Source organism: Oncorhynchus mykiss, chromosome 24 (genome assembly GCF_013265735.2).
Source record: "Oncorhynchus mykiss isolate Arlee chromosome 24, USDA_OmykA_1.1, whole genome shotgun sequence".
In the NCBI taxonomy this organism is placed as follows: domain Eukaryota; kingdom Metazoa; phylum Chordata; class Actinopteri; order Salmoniformes; family Salmonidae; genus Oncorhynchus; species Oncorhynchus mykiss.
In genome coordinates, this window is record NC_048588.1 from 14,512,118 (window position 1) to 14,520,596 (window position 8,479).

The 8,479-nt window shown below is 43.1% G+C and overlaps 1 protein-coding gene across 2 annotated transcripts in view; it reads right to left on the bottom strand.

The window, feature by feature from the left end:
• Positions 1-7,510, bottom strand: part of LOC110503811 (stAR-related lipid transfer protein 13) — a 114,867-nt gene extending 107,357 nt beyond the window's left edge. The window contains exon 1 of one of the 2 annotated variants that reach the window (XM_036961219.1): positions 7,142-7,510. The gene's annotated coding sequence lies outside the window, so the exon portion shown is untranslated. Of the gene's footprint in view, positions 1-550; positions 840-7,141 lie in introns of those variants that run through there. The other variant, XM_036961218.1, reaches the window with a different exon arrangement.
• Positions 7,511-8,479: the final 969 nt, after the last annotated feature.

The window sequence follows — 8,479 nt, forward strand, 5'->3', positions numbered from 1 at the left end:
TACAGTAATATAGAAGATACAGCATTGGAGAGGATACGGATAAGACACTGCATTAGAGAGGATATGGATAAGGTACTGCATTATAGAGGATACAGATAAGATACACCATTGGAGAGGATACGGATAAGACACTGCATTAGAGAGGATATGGATAAGGTACTGCATTCGAGATGATACAGATAAGATACAGCATTGGAGAGGATACGGATAAGGTACTGCATTAGAGAGGATACAGAGAAGATATAGCAATATAGAAGATACTGCATTAGAAAAGACACTGCATTAGATAAGACATTGCATTAGAGAATATACTTAAAAGATACTGCATTAGAGAAGACACTGCATTAGAGAAGATACAAAGAAGATAATGCATTAGAGAAGATACAAAGAAGATAATGCATTAGAGAAGATACAAAGAAGATACTGCATTAGAGAAGATACTGCATTAATACAAACGGACTAAAAAAAAACATTAGTTCCAAGTCATAAACACCTCACAGCGACATTTGACAAAGAATAGTAATAACTTTACATTTAAGCACATATTTACCAAGCTAGTATTTTGTAAGTGTGTTTCGTCTCTCCCCTTCTGACTCTCCTACTAGCAGTGAACTAAGTACAGCAGGGTGAAGCCAGAGTCCAGCGGAGCTCATATTCAGGCTGCATTCCAAATGGCATCCTATTTCCTATGCATTACACTACTTTTGACCAAGGTCCACAGGGCTCTGGTCAAAAGTTTTGCATTATGGAGGGAATATGGTGCCATTTGGAACACAGCCCCAGAGAGGAGCTGCTAGCAATGAATCTGAACATCTGGCTGCAGTCGCAACGTTCAAGTCTGGATCCGTTTCTGACACTATGGCAGTGACATCTCTGCACACAGGAATATAGCTACTCTTGACAGCAGCAGCTGTACACACACACATTCCATTAGCACTCCACTCTGTGTAGGGATCCCCATCTGTCTCAGGGTACAAAGGGAGGCTTTTCTCAGACAGCTCTTTCCAAACAAGCTGATAACAAAGTTACATCAGCAACTGCATTCCCTACATTTCACAGATAGATACACTAACCCCAACTGTGAGGTCATGCTACAGCTTAAACTCAGTCATGAATGCCTTTGCAACTGTCCTCATATTCTCTGTACAAGAACTTTGCCTTCTGTATGTATGGAGAGCTAGAAGTCCATTGATTAGTATGGTTGATCTGCATGGTGTAATGAATGATGATTTATTAGTATGGTTAATCTGTATGGTGAAATGAATGATTATTGATTAGAACCCCGAGGGCTCTCTATAGTCAGAGAGCCCTCGGAATCCCCCCCCAAAGGTGCGGACTCCGACCGCAAATCCTGAACCTAGATGGGGCGCGTTAGGGTGGGCAACTAGCGTCAGTGGTGGCTCCGGTGCGGGACGTATCACCCGCTCAGACCGCGGATCTGGCCATGAAGCCGGGCTGAATGCTGTGCCTGGACTGGGCACCGGAGCAGAGGAAGACTCCGACCATGGAGCGGGACTGGACGCCGTGCCTGGACTGGGCACACGCTCAGACTGCTGATCCGGCCATGAAGCCAGCCTGAACACCGTGCCCGGACTGGGCACCGGAGCAGAGGAAGGCTCCGGCCATGGAGCAGGACTGGACGCCGTGCCTGGACTGGACTGTGCACCAGCGCAGAGGAAGGCTCCGGCCATGGAGCGGGACTGGACGTCGTGCCTGAGATGGGCACCGGAGCAGAGGAAGACTCCGGCTATGGAGCGGGACTGGACGCTGTGCCTGGACTGGTCACCGGAGCAGAGGAAGGCGCCGGTCATGGCACCGGACTGTGAACCATCGCTGGAAGTTCTGGACTGTGAACCGCCGCTGGAAGGTCTGGAATGTGAACCGTCGCTGGAAGGTCTGGACTGTGAACCGTCGCTAGAAGCTCTGGACTGTGAACCGTCGCTGGAAGCTCTGGACTGTGAACCATCGCTGGAAGGTCTGGACTGTGAACCGTCGCTGGAAGCTCTGGACTGTGAACCATCGCTGGAAGGTCTGGACTGTGAACCGTCGCTGGAAGATCTGGACTGTGAACCGTCGCTGGAAGGTCTGGACTGTGAACCATCGCTGGAAGGTCTGGACTTTGAGCCGGCACAGGATGTACCGGGCTGGGAAGGCACACTGGAGGCCTGGTGCGTGGAGCCGGCACAGGTTTCACCTGACTGATGACACGCTCTTCAGGGCGATTGCGGGGAGCCGGCACAGGATGTACCGGGCTGGGGAGGCGCACTGGAGGCCTGGTGCGTGGAGCCGGCACAGGTTTCACCGGACTGATGACACGCTCTTCAGGGCGAGTGCGGGAAAGCCGGCACAGAACATACCGGGCTGGGGAAGGCGCTCTTCAGGGCGAATGCGCTGCAGAATACACCTAACCATCATCTCTCTCCGATCTCCCTCCTCACACTGCTCCATCGACTCCCCGACGGTCTCTGGCTCTCTCCTTGCCTCGACCGAAATGTTGGGGTTTCTGTGGCCGCGGACCCCGGCGTCGTCACTGTCCTCCTATACTCCTTGGCGACTCCCGCCAAAGTTCGTAGTGCACATAGCACTAAACACAAACACTATCCCACAACGCAGGTGGGAAAAGGACCACACTAAGTATGATCCCCAATTAGAGGCAACGATCATCAGCTGCCTCCAAATGGGAACCATACTCACACCAACATAGAAAATGAAAACTAGAAAACCCCCTAGTCACGCCCTGACCTAAAACACCATAGAGAACCCCGAGGGCTCTCTATGGTCAGGGCGTGACAAATGGATGATTATTGATTAGTATGGATGATCTGTATGCTGTAATGGATGGTTATTTATTAGTATGGTTGATCTGTACACACTTAGAAAAAATGGTTGCAAAAATGGGTTCTTCGGCTATCCCATATGAGAACCCTGTTTGATTCAAGGTAGAAACCTTTTTGGTTTCTGTGGAAAGAGTTCTACATGGAACCTAATAGGGTTTTACCGGGAAACAAAGGTTTCTACCCTGGAACAAAAAAGGGTTCTTCAAAGGGTTCTCCTATTGGGACAGTAAAATAACCCTTTTAGGTTCTAGATAGCACCTTTTTGTACGTGTGTATGGTGTAATGGATGACTCCTAAGCTGACACACAGCTATCCATGAAACAGCTATGGAGAATCAGAGATCTGGTGCCCATGTAGCTACAGTATAGCCTGCTGCTCTGTTGACACACATACACACACACACACACACACACACACACAAACACACACACACACACACACACACACACACACACACATACCCTGCTGCCCTGAGAGCCAAGCAGCTGCTGCATCTTGGACCATGGCCCTGACTCTAGCTCTTATAACAACTGCTCAAATACACAAATGCTGTAGATCTGTAGATCTGTTCTATGTGCGCTATTTGTTTTTCTATGTTTTAAGTTAAGTTTTGCATCTTTTACTTTTGGTTTTGTACACCTGCTTCAAACAGCTGAAAATACAACATTTTTGATTATGGAATACATATTTCACAGAGATTTAAATGGTACAATGATTCTTTACACAATACTTGCTTTTTTTGTCACATAAACTGAAATTAGGCGAACTATTCAAATTTTAAGAGCCAGGGAAGGGAGGAGCAATTTCTGCATAGTGCATATTTAAAGTGGCACTATACAGAAATCACTCCGCCTTATATAATAATAACACAAGGAATAAATACACAATGAGTAACAATAACTTGGCTATATTCACATAGTACCAGTATAATAATAAGAAAATAAGCAGTAGCAGCAGCGTACGTAATGAGTCAAAAGAATGAGTATAAAAGGGGTCAATGCAGATAGTCCGAGTAGCTATTTGGTTAACTATTTAATTAACTATTTAGCAGTCTTATGGTTAGGGAGTAGAAGCTGTTCAGGGTCCTGTTCAGGGTCCAGCCTTGTGGTATCAGAGGGAACAATCTATGACTTGGGGGGCTGGAGTCTTTGACAATTCTTAGGGCCTTCCTCTGACACCTCCTTGTATAGAGGTCCTGGATTGCAAGGGGCTCAACCCCAGTGATGTACTCGGCCGTACGCACTACCCTCTGTAGTGCCTTTTGGTTGGATGCCAAGCAGTTGACATACCAAGCGATGATGCAGCCACAATGGTGCAGCTGTAAAACTTTTTGAGGATCTGAGGGCCCAAGCCAAATCTTGGGGGAAGAGGCATTGTTGTGCCTTCTTCATGACTGTGTTGGTGTGTGTGGACCATGTTAATTCCTTAGTGATGTGGACACAGAGGAACTTGAAGCTCTCAACCAGCTCCTCAGCCCAGTCGATGTGGATGGGGGTGTGCTCAGCCCTCCTGTTTTCTGTAACCCAGGATCAGCTCCTTCGTTTTGCTGACATTGAGGAAGAGGTTGTTGTTCTGGCACCACACTACCAGGTCACTGACCTCCTCCTTATAGGCTGTCTCAACGTCGTCGGTGATCAGGCCTACCCCAGTTGTGTCTTCAACAAACGTATTAATGATGACGTTGGGAGTTGTGCATGGCCAGGAAGATGTGTTGTTGCCTACCCTCACCACCTGGGACGGCCCGTCAGGAAGTCCAGGATCCAGTTGCAGAGGAGGGTGTTCAGTTCCAGATAACGGAAAATAATAATCTCTGTATTTCATTTTATAGTCCAAGTTGGTGTAGCCAGAAGGCTTGCGATTCATGTATTTTATGCTGTGACAAACATTTTAAAACAAGACCTTGAGAGATGATCATTGACTAGAATTTGCTAGAAATGTCATAGATTTTTTTGGGCTAATGAATGATAACGAATGCAGGAAGAAAATGTTAGCTTTTATGTAAAATATAGCCTACCTTAGAATAGCACATGATGCACAGCGGTTTAGATTCACGGGCAATGATCAACCACGGCGCTATCCATGGTGCTGAATCGCCGCTACGTTTATCTGTTTGATTAGCACAATAGGCGGATATCATAAAGTAAAAACAGCCACAACTTTCCCAAATTCCCCCGATAGCCAGGTGCAAGGGGAGAGAAAAGTACCATGATGCATCTTTCAGTCAAATGTAGGCTAACATTTATGTTGCCTAATTATAACAACACTGTAATAACCTCATAATATTTGACCAGTAGTGCTTCATAGGCCTTCATTAAAACTAGGCTACATCAACAAAATAGTGTGGAGACTTTCAGAGAACTTTGAGTTGATTAAATTGCAAATAATACAACAAGAAATCATTAGTGCATGTGTATATTTAGCCATTTCTAGCGGTATAATCATGTCTGATTTTGGGGGGGATTGTATTTCACGCTTTTAAATAGCACTTCGAGAATACCGGCAAGCCCAGTAATTGCTTTCAACTTTCTCGGGATGGAAAATTGGTTGATTCTCAATAAAATATTAAACCCAAGTCTCTACATGTTTTTATTCTGTGAAACAGATCCCACAACTGAGGAATTCAATCTCTTGTTAAATTTTATCTGAACTATTTTCTTCAATTTAAGAAACATACAAATGTTTTAGATATTTTTTTGTCTTCTATAAAATTGATCTACAAACACAATCAAAGAGTTGGATGTGAATATAGATATAGAGTTGGATGTGAATATAGATATAGAGTTGGATGTGAATATAGATATAGAGTTGGATGTGAATATAGATATAGAGTTGGATGTGAATATAGATATAGAGTTGGACGTGAACATAGATATAGAGTTGGATGTGAACATAGATATAGAGTTGGATGTGAACATAGATATAGAGTTGGATGTGAATATAGATATAGAGTTGAATGTGAATATAGATATAGAGTTGGATGTGAACATAGATATAGAGTTGGATGTGAACATAGATATAGAGTTGGATGTGAATATAGATATAGAGTTGAATGTGAATATAGATATAGAGTTGGATGTGAACATAGATATAGAGTTGGATGTGAACATAGATATAGAGTTGGATGTGAATATAGATATAGAGTTGGATGTGAACATAGATATAGAGTTGGATGTGAACATAGATATAGAGTTGGATGTGAATATAGATATAGAGTTGGATGTGAATATAGATATAGAGTTGGATGTGAACATAGATATAGAGTTGGATGTGAATATAGATGTAGAGTTGGATGTGAATATAGATATAGAGTTGGATGTGAACATAGATATAGAGTTGGATGTGAATATAGATGTAGAGTTGGATGTGAATATAGATATAGAGTTGGATGTGAACATAGATATAGAGTTGGATGTGAATATAGAGTTGGATGTGAATATAGATAAAGAGTTGGATGTGAACATAGATATAGAGTTGGATGTGAATATAGATATAGAGTTGGATGTGAATATAGAGTTGGATGTGAATATAGATATAGAGTTGGATGTGAATATAGATATAGAGTTGGATGTGAATATAGATATAGAGTTGGATGTGAATATAGATATAGAGTTGGATGTGAATATAGATGTAGAGTTGGATGTGAATATAGATATAGAGTTGGATGTGAATATAGAGTTGGATGTGAATATAGATATAGAGTTGGATGTGAATATAGAGTTGGATGTGAATATAGATAAAGAGTTGGATGTGAATATAGATATAGAGTTGGATGTGAATATAGATATAGAGTTGGATGTGAATATAGAGTTGGATGTGAATATAGATAAAGAGTTGGATGTGAACATAGATATAGAGTTGGATGTGAATATAGAGTTGGATGTGAACATAGATATAGAGTTGGATGTGAACATAGATATAGAGTTGGATGTGAACATAGATATCGAGTTGGATGTGAATATAGATATAGAGTTGGATGTGAACATAGATATAGAGTTAGATGTGAACATAGACAAACAAAGTACAAAGTAATACAACTTGATTAAGGCAGAGAGTTGTAACAGCAGTTTTAACCTCTACAGCTCACACTAACCCACGGTGAGGACACCAGGACTGACATGTCAGAGATGGAAAATGTCTAATAGGGCAATGAAAACAAAAAACAAACCGACAGAAAATGGAACCCTATTCCCTTTATAGTGCACTACTTTTGACCCGGACCGATATGGATAGGTCTAAAGTTTTGGTCTAAAGTTATGCACTATATAGGGAATAGGGTGCCATTTGAGACACAAGTAGAGTCTTACCTGTTAGATGAAGAATAGTCCTGTTTGTTGTCTAAACAGACAAACTGAGACCACAGCAACAAAACACTGGAGCGAGACAGAGTCCCATAGTGAAGCCACAGTTCTCTTAAGACAAAAGAGAGAGCAGGATAGAGAGTGAGGGAGAGAGGGACTAAGAGAGTCTGTCAGAAGAGACAACAGTAGAAGAGAGAGTGAAAAGAGAGAGTAGAAGAGTCTCCTGTCAGAAGTGAAGCCACTCAAGCAGGTCTTCCTCTGCAGTTCAACTCTTCCTCAGTTATTCCTCAACTATACCTATCTGTCCTCCCTCAGGGCTTAGTGGAGGTTAACGCTGGATACCTTTATGCATGTTGCTAGCGCTCTGACTAAGCCATTCAGAATATGTGTAAGTAAGGGCAAGGAGTGTGAGAGTGAGTGTGTGCATTTGTGTGGGAGGTGGAACAGGGAGGAGAGAAGAGATAGGAGAGAGAGGGAGGGGGGAGATAGAGATGAAGTGAGGGAGAGGAGTAGTATTTGGCACGGTAAGAGAACAAGGTAATATGTGGTTCCAGCTAACACAACAAGTTTGGCTGTGAAGACAGTGAGCTAATGACTCTATTGTCACTGGACTCAGAATGTGTGTGTGTGTGTGTGTGCATGCGTGCGTGTATCATCCTATCTGGATGCAACAGCATGGCAGTCAGGCACAGCAGAGTGGATTCCTACTGAGGAGGAGTGGCAACATGCCTTGATATCCTGCTGTAGCTGGTTAAAATATAAAGACACAGATAGCAGAGATAAGGAGTTCCAAAGGATCTTCTCAGGGTCAATGATATGCTGCTATGTTATAGGGAAATGTGTCAAACAGAGACATAATAAGGTATGTGAAGTATTTGCCACAGTGATAGTGCCTTGTTTGTCCAAAATAATACAGTTAAAATGTGAAGTTAGTCATAACTAATCTACTTTAGTTCAGCCATGTGCTGTCCATTACTGAATGACAGACAGGAGTCATTGATGGCAGCTCTGCACAACATTAGACTAGTAAAGGAAGGAGTCTGAACTAACCTGATCCAGAGAAGTCCAGGGGGAACAGAGCTCTGTCTGCACTCAGTAGGAGATAGAGTCACTCTTAGAACTAACTAGAAGCCTGTCATATAGAGCTCTGTCTGCACTCAGTAGGAGATAGAGTCACTCTTAGAACTAACTAGAAGCCTGTCATATAGAGCTCTGTCTGCACTCAGTAGGAGATAGAGTCACTCTTAGAACTAACTAGAAGCCTGTCATATAGAACTCTGTCTGCACTCAGTAGGAGATAGAGTCACTCTTAGAACTAACTACAAGCCTGTCATATAGAGCTCA